Below are 15,000 nucleotides of genomic sequence, written 5' to 3' on the forward strand. Positions count from 1 at the left end.
GGTTTAGGGTTAGGGTTAGGGTTAGTGTTTGGGTTTAGGGTTAGGGGTTAGGGTTAGGGTTTAGGGTTGGGGTTTAGGGTTTAGGGTTCGGGTTTAGAATCTAGGGTTTAGGGTCAGGGTTAGGGGTTAGGGTTAAGGGTTAGGGTTAGGGGTTAGGGTTAGGGTCAGGGGTTAGGGTTGGGGTTTAGGGGTTAGGGGTTAGGTTTAGGGTTAGGGTTAGTGTTAGGATTCCGGGTTACGGACAGATGGGTGGTTAGGGTATAGGGGTTAGGATTACGGGTTACGGACAGATGGGTAACATTATAAAAGTGAGGATAGTACCAGGGAAGATTATGTATAGGGCTGGAAACATGAAGATTTGTAGGATAGATGTAAGAATTTTTTTTTTTTTTTTTTTTTTTTTTTTTTCTTTCCTTTTATTATTTTTGTTCCCTACCCCCTATCTGTAGCTACCATTTCAAGCCAACAGGTTTCTTTGGGGGGTTTTTTGGGATAAATTTGTATTTATTATCCCCTAGTTAGGGTTAGAATCAAATTAGGATTAAGATTAAGGTGAGACCATAAGACCAAGGTACAAAACTCCAGGCCAGAGGTATTAAAGTGGGTATGCAGGATAGCAATATGTGTCGGAATTTAAGGTCTGTATGTAGGGTCAGGGTGTATGATTAGAGTGCAATGAAAAAAGTAGATAAGTGTTTTGTGTTGAAAATTCTGTTATTTTTTAATTTAGACCATTGGGGGACTTTGTTCCCAGATTTATAATCCAATGACTCTCACGTCTTTTTCTTTGTGTAGTTGACCATTTATTATTTGATTCCAATCCTGTTATCTGTAATGCATCGAGGCCATGTTCCATAAAATGTATGTTAATTAACTTATGCCTTTTGTGAGTACGGATCTCACTGCAATGTCCCGTAAGTCTGGTTCGTAAGGTGTTACCTGTTTCGCCAATGTACAAAATGTCACATCTTTTACATCGTATAACATAGACCAAATTTTTATGTTGGCATGTTATCTTTTGTTTTATTGTGGCTACTTTTCCTGATCTAGAATTATGAATTAAAGATGTGATTTTTAAAAATTTGCAGCTTGTGCAGTTGGTACGACCACAGTTATATTTCTCCTCCAAGGGAAGTTTGGTCTTAATCAAAAGGTCTTTTAAGTTCTTGTTTCTCTTATAGGCAGTGACTATATTCCATTGGGTTAATGGAACAACGTCTTGTTTGAGTTTCTCAAAATGTTTTTTGATCAGTTTATTTATTTGTGTGGTTTTACTGTTGTATTGTATAACAAGAGGTATTTTTGAGGACAGATTTTTATTGCCGGGGGGATTCTGTAACTCTGTTAGAAAGTTTGATTTGATATATCTAAGGAATCTTTTTGTGTAACCTCTATGTTGTAAGGCTGTGAATAGAGTATTTACTGCAGTCTCAAAATCTGAGTTTTCTGAGCAAATACGGTGGAACCTTATCAATTGTGATTTGATGAGGCCCCGAAAGACGTGTTTTGGGTGATGGCTATTGGTGTGTAGGAGTGCATGTGTGTCTGTAGGTTTAAAGAAGACTTTAGTAGCTAATTTGTATTCTCCATTATCCTTTATAACTTTGTATACCGTGGTGTCCAAAAAATCTATTGTGTGTTCATGTGAAATGACCTTCATTTTAATAGATGCGTGATGGTTGTTGAGGATCTGTACAAATTGTTCAAACTCCAATTGTGTGTGTGTCCAAACACCCCATATATCATCTAGATATCTATAATAGCATAGTGGTGTTTTGGGGCACTTTTTGAAGACTGTTTGTTCCCATTCCGCCATGTAAATATTGGCATAGGCCGGTGCAAATTTCTTTCCCATTGCTGTACCTTTAATCTGTAAATAATGTTCATTATTAAATTGAAAGTCATTTCTCGTTAGGCCTAAGTGTAATAATTGGACGAGGATTGCATCTGGTCTATTGGGTTGCCAATGTCTCTTAAAAATATTCCTCACCGCCTCAATTCCTCTATCCGTCTCAATGTTGGTGTAGAGACTGTCAACGTCCATAGTGAATAACATTGTTTTAGAAGTGAGATTTAGGGATCTAACAATTTCAACGAAATGAAAGGTGTCTTTGATGTAGCTCGGATGTTTTTGGGCTAAGGGGTTTAGAAATGAGTCTATGTACTCTGCAATTCTATAGGATTCGCTCCCGCAGTCTGAGACTATGGGTCTACCTGGGGGAATTTTATGTGGAACCGTCCATGTTTCCGGATTTTTATGTATTTTTGGGAGGAGATAAAATATTCGTGGTAAGGGTTGTAATTGTGTAAAATAGTCCAATTGTTTTTCAGTAATATACTGTAAATTGTGTAATTGTACCATCAAGCCTGTAATCTGGTCATATGTTTGATGGTATATTGGTGTTGATAACTTAGTGTAGTACTCCTTGTTGTTAAGTTGTCGATAAGCTTCAAAAAGATACTGTTGTCGATCCATAACAACAATATTATTTCCTTTGTCTGCTGGCTTTATGATGATATCTAAGTTAGATTTAAGCTGCCTGATTGCTTGTCGTTCCATTCTCGTTAAGTTTTGTTTGTCTTTTACTTGTTTGATTTTTGTGATGTCTGAATTAATTTTTTGGATGAAACTTTTTATTTCTGGGTCTATTTTTTGTTCTGGTGGGTTCCAATTTGATTGAGGTAGGAAGGGTTGTTTGTCATCTGATGTTGCATATTCAAAAAAACTGAGGATTTTAATTCTTCTGAAAAAGCTTTCAAGATCTATTTGAATTTGTGTATTATCTGGCTTTTGTACTGGGACAAACGTTAATCCTTTGTTTAAAATTTTTTCTTGTATCATGGTAAGTTTGAATGTACTTGATATGTTAACTATTGTATTGTTAAGATTGAGTGGTTCTTCTTGTAGGCTCGTTTTATTGCCATGTAAGTGTGTTAACCAATTATTTAGTATAGCTATAGCTGTTTCGTCCGTCCAATGAATGTTATCTAACTGGACTTGGAAAAACCTATTCGGAATTGCTGGGATGAAAGAATGCTGGTTAATGTACTGGTTTAAGGCTGTGATAGTTTTCTTCTGTTCTTGTGGGAGATTTGCACTATAATTGAGTTCAACTATAAAAATCTCTGCTTTAGGGAATTTTTGTTTTGTAGTATTCAATAGAATCTCGAGTTGTTTAATCGCAGTGGAAGGTTTTTGTGTGCGGTTATCAATACCAATTGATAACACCACTTTTTGTATTTTCGGAGAGGGTTGTAATTTGTTTAGAACAGTACTGATGTGGGAAAATTTTGCTCCAGGAAAACAGTCGAATTGTATGTTTGGATCCGGACAATGTTTAATTTTCATGAGGTTGGAATCTCCTATTATTAATGTAGATTTTTGTGGCAAAAATGGCCAATCTTCATTCTTGTCATTTGTGTGAAGATGTTGTATCATAGATATTGTAGTTACTTTTTGTATCATGGGGAATGTTGTGTCCGGTGATGATGAGTGTGTCTGTAATGACTGTGTAGGGTTGTGTCTATCCATCTCTGGGCTAACAGCTCTGTAGGACCAAGTAAGTGATTGGATAGGGGCTTTTAAAAGACCTAGAAAACTCGAACATGTCGGTGTAGATGACGGGGATGAAACTATGTGTTCCATAATTAAATTCTTAGAAGTACTTGGCACTGTTTGTGTTTGTATTTGCTGTTTTCTGTGTAATGTTATTGGTGTTGAGATGTCTGTATGTTCGGAAAGTGATCCTGCAATTTGTTGATTGTCCTGTTGTTGTTTTGTAGAAGTAGTCGTTTTTAATCCTTTCAATGTTAAGACCTTTTGTAAGTTCAAGATATATTCTTTTGTTTTTTGGATTGTTTTAGTTCTGAATTTATTCTTAACTTTGGTTTTGTGCCATTGTACAGCTTTTGAAAAAGCTTCCTCGCATCTATTTATATCGATAATTTTTTGTAATTTATTAAATAATGTTTTCAGGTTTGTTTTATAATGTTGAATTAATAAAACTTTAGTGTTATAAACCCAATTGTTTGCATTGATTGTTAATCTATTTGTTGTTGTAGTAGTTAACCCTGCTGGTTTTATTGAGTCTATTAGTGACTTTGATAATTGTACAATGTGTGTAGGGGTGTCCTCTTCAAGAATAGATAATTGGTGCATACTTTGTAACATTTTAAAAATTATTTTAACGGTTGGGATGAATGTATTTGTCCGGATATAAATGGGATTCATTGTATTGTTGTTCATTTTGTGATGACCGCCACATCCAGGTTACCTTCAAAAGAAATGTTTTTTTTGTAAATTAAATATTTAAGTTAGATATACTTATAATTAGGAAAGTACAAGTACATGACAGTTAAGAATATTGGACAATTTTTAATAAAATATTTTAGGAAAAATAATTATTTTTATTCACACTTTTACTAAATTATCAATAAACATTTATATTTACGGAAACCAAATATAATATACATATCAATACATATTTTAATGTTTACATAAGAAAAAAACTTTTGATACTCTTATTCTCCGTTTGTTACCTAAGACTACTATATAAAGTAGCTAGGTTTTTTGGGGAGAAATGGATACTGCAGTATATGTCTAAAAGGTGGTAGAAATGGACGATAGTTAGTTTTAAAGTATAGTTAGGGTAATTTTTTTTTTTTTTTTTTTTTTTCCTCAAATATATTGTAACCAATTGTGAAGAATGGCCATGGCTGTGTCGTCTGTCCAGGTTATATTATTGTGTGAAACAGTAAAAACTTTATTTGATATGCTTGGGATATAACATTTATTTCTAATAAAGTCATTTAAAGTGACAATTGTTCGAATTTGTTTTTCTGGAAGTTTGCGGCTAAAATTGATTTCTGTGATGAAAATTTTAGTTCTGGGGAATTTTTGTGCGGCTATTTTTAATAGGATTTGTAATTGTTTAATAGCAGTGGTAGATGTTTGTGTACGGTTGAAAATACCTATGGAAAATATTATTGTATTTATTATGGGACAGGATTTTAATTTATGTAAAACGGAGGTAATGTGGATGAATTTTGCGCGTGGGAAACTGTCCAATTGAATATTGGGGTTGGGGCAATTTTTAATAGTGGATAGATTGGAGTCACCTATAATTAGAGCAGACTTTTTTGGTATCAAGAACCATTTTTTATTTTTGTAAAATGTATGGGGGTGTTGTAATATAATATATTTGGTCTCGTCATTCGTGGTAGTGGGTAAAATTTTATTTGGTATGTGTCTAACGTCGGTTATTTTTATAGTTGGACTGTCAGTTACGTCGTCACTTGATTGTGACTGGACTGGGGTTGTTAGTAGATCGAAGTGTGTGGTATAAGTTGGGATTTGTGGTAGAGGTGTAAAATTGTCATTGTGACTTAGTGCTGCATATTCGAAATCCGAATTTATGTCCTGTGTTTCCGGAGGGTCAATTACCTTTGTGTCTATAGGTGAAATGTTAATATTTGAATTGAAAATGTAGTTATGAGTTTTTTCAATAATCTCGAATCTTGCATTTTGTCTAAAGTTTTTGTTATACCACCTTTTTGCCATATCAAATGCCTCTTGTGGTCGCTCCTTCCCAACATCTTTTTCTAATTTGTTAAGTAATTTTTTTAGATGTGTTACATAATGGTCTATAAGAATTGTTTGGGTAGTTTGAGCCCAATTATTTGCATTTGTTATTAATTTTAAGCTAATTTGCGGGGTAACTCCTATGGGTCGAATTGAATTGATTAATGTATTGGATACTTTTTTTATATACTTGGGGATGTTCCCTTCTGTTATCGCCAGGTGATGCATATATTGCAGCATTTTGTACATTATTTTGGTTGCTGGTAAACAGAAATTTCGATGAGATGTGTGATTTGATATGATTTCCTTTGGCCAATACGTTTACCAAATTAAATCACATGTTAACCAACATTCATTTTGATGGTTTACAAGACAGTTTAAGTGACAATCAAAGGAGATCAAAAAGATAAAAAGCATTTTAAAACAATTAATAGTTCCATATTAATATTACAAAATGTACAATTCCTAATTTAAATATGCTAATTCTTTCAGGTATGTTGACGTTTATGACATCACAGTTTTAAAAAAAAAAACGGTTTTATGCAGCTGTTACTGGCTGACAGTTGGTCAGAAGCTTCCAGACTCACTCCGGAGTAGGTTGCTTCACCAAATCCTCCATATTTCTACTACGTTTCAGAGAACATTTCTACTATTTTTGATTAATTCTGAGGTAAAACCATTTCAATAATTAATTACCTTTACCTAGTTAAAACTTTTTTTAAAAAATCTTTTAAATAAGGATTTTTTAAATTTTTAAAAAAAAAAGTAAGATTTTTGATTTGGAAATTTGTGCTACACATTTAGTGAGAGGAAGGCTCTTAGTGGACGAAAAACAGTCCCCTGATGAGCAGTAATGTCTGCGAAACATGTCGGGACCATTGTTTGCCTACAAAATAGGTTTTAGTAGCCCACATAAAGATCTGTACTCTCTACTTCGATGCAGATAGCACAAAATTTTTTTTAAAAAGTTGTTTTTCACAAAAATTTTTTCCTCATTTTTTAATAAAAAAGAAATAATTTTTTCAAAATTCTTTAACATTTTGTAATATCTACAAAGGAAGATTCCCATCGTGACATAGCAGAGGGCTAGTCCATCAACCAGTTCGTTTCTCTACACAACTCTCCAGGTAGCATTTTAATACAAATATTTTTAATAAAAGTAAATATAAAGTCTAACAAGGAATGATTCCTTCCACTAGATAGTCCACTATTAGACTACATTCAAATTTCAAAAATCTCAGCAAAACCACTCTCAGGTATGTTATAATTTGGGAATAATTCCCAAAAACTTTAAGGCTATTTTCCAGTCTCGCGCCTGGTCGATCTCGTACTCTCTATCTTTATCACATTAACGTAGTTTGATATACAATAATAATTAAATTAATATAGATACAACAATTTTAAATGGTTTGTATTTTAGGTTACATTTATTCGGTTTTTCCTCAAAAAAAAAAAAATTTTCATCGATAACTAATGTTACTTACATATAAAGTATTTAAAATTATATAAGAAATTAACTCTTTCTGTTTTATTTTAAGGACGAATACCACCATCCTTTTCACTGAAGAAAATTTCGATTTACCAGCAACCAAAATAATGTACAAAATGCTGCAATATATGCATCACCTGACGTTAACAGAAGGGAACATCCCCAAATATATAAAAAAAGTATCCAATACATTAATCAATTCAATTCGACCCATAGGAGTTACCCCGCAAATTAGCTCAAAATTAATAATAAATGCAAATAATTGGGCTCAAACTACCCAAACAATTCTTATAGACTATTATAAAACACACCTAAAAAAATTACTTAACAAATTAGAAAAAGATTTTGGGAAGGAGCGGCCACAAGAGGCATTTGATATGGCAAAAAGGTGGTATAACAAAAATTTCAGACAAAATGCAAGATTCGAGATTATTGAAAAAACTCATAACTACATTTTCAATTCAAATATTAACATTTCACCTATAGACACAAAGGTAATTGACCCTCCGGAAACACAGGACATAAATTCGGATTTCGAATATGCAGCACTAAGTCACAATGACAATTTTACACCTCTACCACAAATCCCAACTTATACCACACACTTCGATCTACTAACAACCCCAGTCCAGTCACAATCAAGTGACGACGTAACTGACAGTCCAACTATAAAAATAACCGACGTTAGACACATACCAAATAAAATTTTACCCACTACCACGAATGACGAGACCAAATATATTATATTACAACACCCCCATACATTTTACAAAAATAAAAAATGGTTCTTGATACCAAAAAAGTCTGCTCTAATTATAGGTGACTCCAATCTATCCACTATTAAAAATTGCCCCAACCCCAATATTCAATTGGACAGTTTCCCACGCGCAAAATTCATCCACATTACCTCCGTTTTACATAAATTAAAATCCTGTCCCATAATAAATACAATAATATTTTCCATAGGTATTTTCAACCGTACACAAACATCTACCACTGCTATTAAACAATTACAAATCCTATTAAAAATAGCCGCACAAAAATTCCCCAGAACTAAAATTTTCATCACAGAAATCAATTTTAGCCGCAAACTTCCAGAAAAACAAATTCGAACAATTGTCACTTTAAATGACTTTATTAGAAATAAATGTTATATCCCAAGCATATCAAATAAAGTTTTTACTGTTTCACACAATAATATAACCTGGACAGACGACACAGCCATGGCCATTCTTCACAATTGGTTACAATATATTTGAGGAAAAAAAAAAAAAAAAAAAAAAATTACCCTAACTATACTTTAAAACTAACTATCGTCCATTTCTACCACCTTTTAGACATATACTGCAGTATCCATTTCTCCCCAAAAAACCTAGCTACTTTATATAGTAGTCTTAGGTAACAAACGGAGAATAAGAGTATCAAAAGTTTTTTTCTTATGTAAACATTAAAATATGTATTGATATGTATATTATATTTGGTTTCCGTAAATATAAATGTTTATTGATAATTTAGTAAAAGTGTGAATAAAAATAATTATTTTTCCTAAAATATTTTATTAAAAATTGTCCAATATTCTTAACTGTCATGTACTTGTACTTTCCTAATTATAAGTATATCTAACTTAAATATTTAATTTACAAAAAAAACATTTCTTTTGAAGGTAACCTGGATGTGGCGGTCATCACAAAATGAACAACAATACAATGAATCCCATTTATATCCGGACAAATACATTCATCCCAACCGTTAAAATAATTTTTAAAATGTTACAAAGTATGCACCAATTATCTATTCTTGAAGAGGACACCCCTACACACATTGTACAATTATCAAAGTCACTAATAGACTCAATAAAACCAGCAGGGTTAACTACTACAACAACAAATAGATTAACAATCAATGCAAACAATTGGGTTTATAACACTAAAGTTTTATTAATTCAACATTATAAAACAAACCTGAAAACATTATTTAATAAATTACAAAAAATTATCGATATAAATAGATGCGAGGAAGCTTTTTCAAAAGCTGTACAATGGCACAAAACCAAAGTTAAGAATAAATTCAGAACTAAAACAATCCAAAAAACAAAAGAATATATCTTGAACTTACAAAAGGTCTTAACATTGAAAGGATTAAAAACGACTACTTCTACAAAACAACAACAGGACAATCAACAAATTGCAGGATCACTTTCCGAACATACAGACATCTCAACACCAATAACATTACACAGAAAACAGCAAATACAAACACAAACAGTGCCAAGTACTTCTAAGAATTTAATTATGGAACACATAGTTTCATCCCCGTCATCTACACCGACATGTTCGAGTTTTCTAGGTCTTTTAAAAGCCCCTATCCAATCACTTACTTGGTCCTACAGAGCTGTTAGCCCAGAGATGGATAGACACAACCCTACACAGTCATTACAGACACACTCATCATCACCGGACACAACATTCCCCATGATACAAAAAGTAACTACAATATCTATGATACAACATCTTCACACAAATGACAAGAATGAAGATTGGCCATTTTTGCCACAAAAATCTACATTAATAATAGGAGATTCCAACCTCATGAAAATTAAACATTGTCCGGATCCAAACATACAATTCGACTGTTTTCCTGGAGCAAAATTTTCCCACATCAGTACTGTTCTAAACAAATTACAACCCTCTCCGAAAATACAAAAAGTGGTGTTATCAATTGGTATTGATAACCGCACACAAAAACCTTCCACTGCGATTAAACAACTCGAGATTCTATTGAATACTACAAAACAAAAATTCCCTAAAGCAGAGATTTTTATAGTTGAACTCAATTATAGTGCAAATCTCCCACAAGAACAGAAGAAAACTATCACAGCCTTAAACCAGTACATTAACCAGCATTCTTTCATCCCAGCAATTCCGAATAGGTTTTTCCAAGTCCAGTTAGATAACATTCATTGGACGGACGAAACAGCTATAGCTATACTAAATAATTGGTTAACACACTTACATGGCAATAAAACGAGCCTACAAGAAGAACCACTCAATCTTAACAATACAATAGTTAACATATCAAGTACATTCAAACTTACCATGATACAAGAAAAAATTTTAAACAAAGGATTAACGTTTGTCCCAGTACAAAAGCCAGATAATACACAAATTCAAATAGATCTTGAAAGCTTTTTCAGAAGAATTAAAATCCTCAGTTTTTTTGAATATGCAACATCAGATGACAAACAACCCTTCCTACCTCAATCAAATTGGAACCCACCAGAACAAAAAATAGACCCAGAAATAAAAAGTTTCATCCAAAAAATTAATTCAGACATCACAAAAATCAAACAAGTAAAAGACAAACAAAACTTAACGAGAATGGAACGACAAGCAATCAGGCAGCTTAAATCTAACTTAGATATCATCATAAAGCCAGCAGACAAAGGAAATAATATTGTTGTTATGGATCGACAACAGTATCTTTTTGAAGCTTATCGACAACTTAACAACAAGGAGTACTACACTAAGTTATCAACACCAATATACCATCAAACATATGACCAGATTACAGGCTTGATGGTACAATTACACAATTTACAGTATATTACTGAAAAACAATTGGACTATTTTACACAATTACAACCCTTACCACGAATATTTTATCTCCTCCCAAAAATACATAAAAATCCGGAAACATGGACGGTTCCACATAAAATTCCCCCAGGTAGACCCATAGTCTCAGACTGCGGGAGCGAATCCTATAGAATTGCAGAGTACATAGACTCATTTCTAAACCCCTTAGCCCAAAAACATCCGAGCTACATCAAAGACACCTTTCATTTCGTTGAAATTGTTAGATCCCTAAATCTCACTTCTAAAACAATGTTATTCACTATGGACGTTGACAGTCTCTACACCAACATTGAGACGGATAGAGGAATTGAGGCGGTGAGGAATATTTTTAAGAGACATTGGCAACCCAATAGACCAGATGCAATCCTCGTCCAATTATTACACTTAGGCCTAACGAGAAATGACTTTCAATTTAATAATGAACATTATTTACAGATTAAAGGTACAGCAATGGGAAAGAAATTTGCACCGGCCTATGCCAATATTTACATGGCGGAATGGGAACAAACAGTCTTCAAAAAGTGCCCCAAAACACCACTATGCTATTATAGATATCTAGATGATATATGGGGTGTTTGGACACACACACAATTGGAGTTTGAACAATTTGTACAGATCCTCAACAACCATCACGCATCTATTAAAATGAAGGTCATTTCACATGAACACACAATAGATTTTTTGGACACCACGGTATACAAAGTTATAAAGGATAATGGAGAATACAAATTAGCTACTAAAGTCTTCTTTAAACCTACAGACACACATGCACTCCTACACACCAATAGCCATCACCCAAAACACGTCTTTCGGGGCCTCATCAAATCACAATTGATAAGGTTCCACCGTATTTGCTCAGAAAACTCAGATTTTGAGACTGCAGTAAATACTCTATTCACAGCCTTACAACATAGAGGTTACACAAAAAGATTCCTTAGATATATCAAATCAAACTTTCTAACAGAGTTACAGAATCCCCCCGGCAATAAAAATCTGTCCTCAAAAATACCTCTTGTTATACAATACAACAGTAAAACCACACAAATAAATAAACTGATCAAAAAACATTTTGAGAAACTCAAACAAGACGTTGTTCCATTAACCCAATGGAATATAGTCACTGCCTATAAGAGAAACAAGAACTTAAAAGACCTTTTGATTAAGACCAAACTTCCCTTGGAGGAGAAATATAACTGTGGTCGTACCAACTGCACAAGCTGCAAATTTTTAAAAATCACATCTTTAATTCATAATTCTAGATCAGGAAAAGTAGCCACAATAAAACAAAAGATAACATGCCAACATAAAAATTTGGTCTATGTTATACGATGTAAAAGATGTGACATTTTGTACATTGGCGAAACAGGTAACACCTTACGAACCAGACTTACGGGACATTGCAGTGAGATCCGTACTCACAAAAGGCATAAGTTAATTAACATACATTTTATGGAACATGGCCTCGATGCATTACAGATAACAGGATTGGAATCAAATAATAAATGGTCAACTACACAAAGAAAAAGACGTGAGAGTCATTGGATTATAAATCTGGGAACAAAGTCCCCCAATGGTCTAAATTAAAAAATAACAGAATTTTCAACACAAAACACTTATCTACTTTTTTCATTGCACTCTAATCATACACCCTGACCCTACATACAGACCTTAAATTCCGACACATATTGCTATCCTGCATACCCACTTTAATACCTCTGGCCTGGAGTTTTGTACCTTGGTCTTATGGTCTCACCTTAATCTTAATCCTAATTTGATTCTAACCCTAACTAGGGGATAATAAATACAAATTTATCCCAAAAAACCCCCCAAAGAAACCTGTTGGCTTGAAATGGTAGCTACAGATAGGGGGTAGGGAACAAAAATAATAAAAGGAAAGAAAAAAAAAAAAAAAAAAAAAAAAAAAAAAATTCTTACATCTATCCTACAAATCTTCATGTTTCCAGCCCTATACATAATCTTCCCTGGTACTATCCTCACTTTTATAATGTTACCCATCTGTCCGTAACCCGTAATCCTAACCCCTATACCCTAACCACCCATCTGTCCGTAACCCGGAATCCTAACACTAACCCTAACCCTAAACCTAACCCCTAACCCCTAAACCCCAACCCTAACCCCTGACCCTAACCCTAACCCCTAACCCTAACCCTTAACCCTAACCCCTAACCCTGACCCTAAACCCTAGATTCTAAACCCGAACCCTAAACCCTAAACCCCAACCCTAAACCCTAACCCTAACCCCTAACCCTAAACCCAAACACTAACCCTAACCCTAACCCTAAACCCTAACCCCTAACCCTACACATTTACAATTTTAAATAATCTTTCATCCCAACCTTCTTATATAACTACAATCTAATCTTTGCTGCTCACGTACTATTTTCAAACTTGTATTTATTTTAAATTTTTTAAATATGTTCTCAGTTCCGTGAAACAAGATGACGTAAAATCCTATGCGGAAAAGAATGTTGAACGTGCGCCAGTAAAGTGGCAGACGCTTCGGCGCTGTATCCCTTATTGGGTGCAGAAAAAAGGGTAACCACCCATCTGTCCGTAACCCGGAATCCTAACCTTGACGAGTGCCACGTATAACATTAACTTGTTCCAAGTAGTGTCATAATACACGATTTTTTTTTTTTCTCTCTCTCCCCTATTCTCTGATTCTTATATCTATCCTGCAAATCTTCATATTTCTAGCCCTATCCATAATCTTCCCTGGCACTATCCTCACTTTTATAAGGACACCCTTCTGTCCATAACCCGGAATCCTAACCCTAACCCCTATACCCTAACCCTAACCCTGCTCACGTACTATTTTACAACTTGTACTTATCTTAAATTTCTAAATATGTACTCAGTTCCGTGAAACAAGATGACGTAAAATCCTATGCGGAAAAGATTGTTGAACGTGCGCCAGTAAAGTGGCAGACGCTTCGGCGCTGTATCCCTTATTGGGTGCAGAAAAAAAAAAAAAAAAAAAAAAAAAGTAACCACCCATCTGTCCGTAACCCGGAATCCTAACCCTGACCCTGACCCTGACCCCCACCCTGACCCTGACCCCCACCCTGACCCTGACCCTGACCCCCACCCTGACCCTGACCCCGACCCTGACCCTGACCCTGACCCCCACCCTGACCCTGACCCTGACCCCCACCCTGACCCCCACCCTGACCCTGACCCCCACCCTGACCCCGACCCCGACCCTCACCCTCACCCTCACCCTCACCCTGACCCTGACCCTGACCCTAACCCTAACCCAAACCCTAACCCAAACCCTAACCCTAATCCATAACCCTAACCCTAACCCTAATCCCTAACCCTAATCCCTAACCCTAAAACCTAACCCTAAACCTTAAACCCTAACCCCTAACCCTAACCCTAAACCCTAACCTTAACCCTAAACCCCACCCCACGACTATCCCATATTAGAAAAATCATTCTCTAAATTTAATAAATTAACAGACATTTCTGTATCTACGGCAATATGTAGGGCGATCTGGTGTAAGGCCCGCAATCTTGGTGCTACTTCAACCCCAACAAGGGTGGTCTCCTCGCTGCAAAGCCTTCCCAGTCACACGCTCAGACATTTAAGCTATTTCATAAAATATATTAAGTTTTATAATTTTAAGTAAACGAAACATATTCTTCTTGGGATACAAGTTTTAACACTTATCCAACAACCTTTAACCCTTAGAAACCAATAGCACTACAACTTAACCCTAACCAACCCACTACTATCCCATATTAGAAAAATTATTCTTTAGTTCGAATAAATCAACAGACATTTCTGTACAAACGACAAATGACTGGGTAAGCTGGTATAAGACACGCGTTCTTGGTTGTACTTCAACCCTAACAAGGGTGGTCTCCTCGCTGCAAAGCCTTCCCAGCCACACGCTCAGACATTTAAACTATTTTGTAAAATATATTAAGTTTTATAATTTTAAGTAAACGAAACATATTCTTCTTGGGATACAAGTTTTAACCCTTATCCAACAACCCTTAACCCTTAGAAACCAATAGCACTACAACTTAACCCTAACCAACCCACTACTATCCCATATTAGAAAAAATATTCTTTAGTTCGAATAAATCAACAGACATTTCTGTACAAACGACAAATGACTGGGTAAGCTGGTATAAGACACGCGTTCTTGGTTGTACTTCAACCCTAACAAGGGTGGTCTCCTCGCTGCAAAGCCTTCCCAGCCACACGCTCAGACATTTAAGCTATTTCGTAAAATATATTAAGTTTTATAATTTTAAGTAAATGAAAC

General features: G+C 34.8%; 1 long non-coding RNA gene across 3 annotated transcripts; it reads left to right on the top strand.

The window, feature by feature from the left end:
* Positions 1–6,124: 6,124 nt before the first annotated feature.
* LOC140400153 (uncharacterized) lies at positions 6,125–13,207 on the top strand. 3 transcript variants are annotated; one of them, XR_011938068.1, is made up of 4 exons: positions 6,125–6,251; positions 6,639–6,708; positions 6,781–6,837; positions 13,148–13,207. It is a non-coding gene; the product is annotated as an uncharacterized lncRNA (long non-coding RNA). The 3 variants fall into 3 exon arrangements; XR_011938070.1 differs by lacking the exon at positions 13,148–13,207 and adding an exon at positions 8,734–9,109; XR_011938067.1 differs by lacking the exon at positions 13,148–13,207 and having other exon boundaries at positions 6,127–6,251; positions 6,781–6,904.
* Positions 13,208–15,000: the final 1,793 nt, after the last annotated feature.

The sequence above is a fragment of the Scyliorhinus torazame genome, chromosome 24 (genome assembly GCF_047496885.1).
Source record: "Scyliorhinus torazame isolate Kashiwa2021f chromosome 24, sScyTor2.1, whole genome shotgun sequence".
Lineage (NCBI taxonomy): Eukaryota > Metazoa > Chordata > Chondrichthyes > Carcharhiniformes > Scyliorhinidae > Scyliorhinus > Scyliorhinus torazame.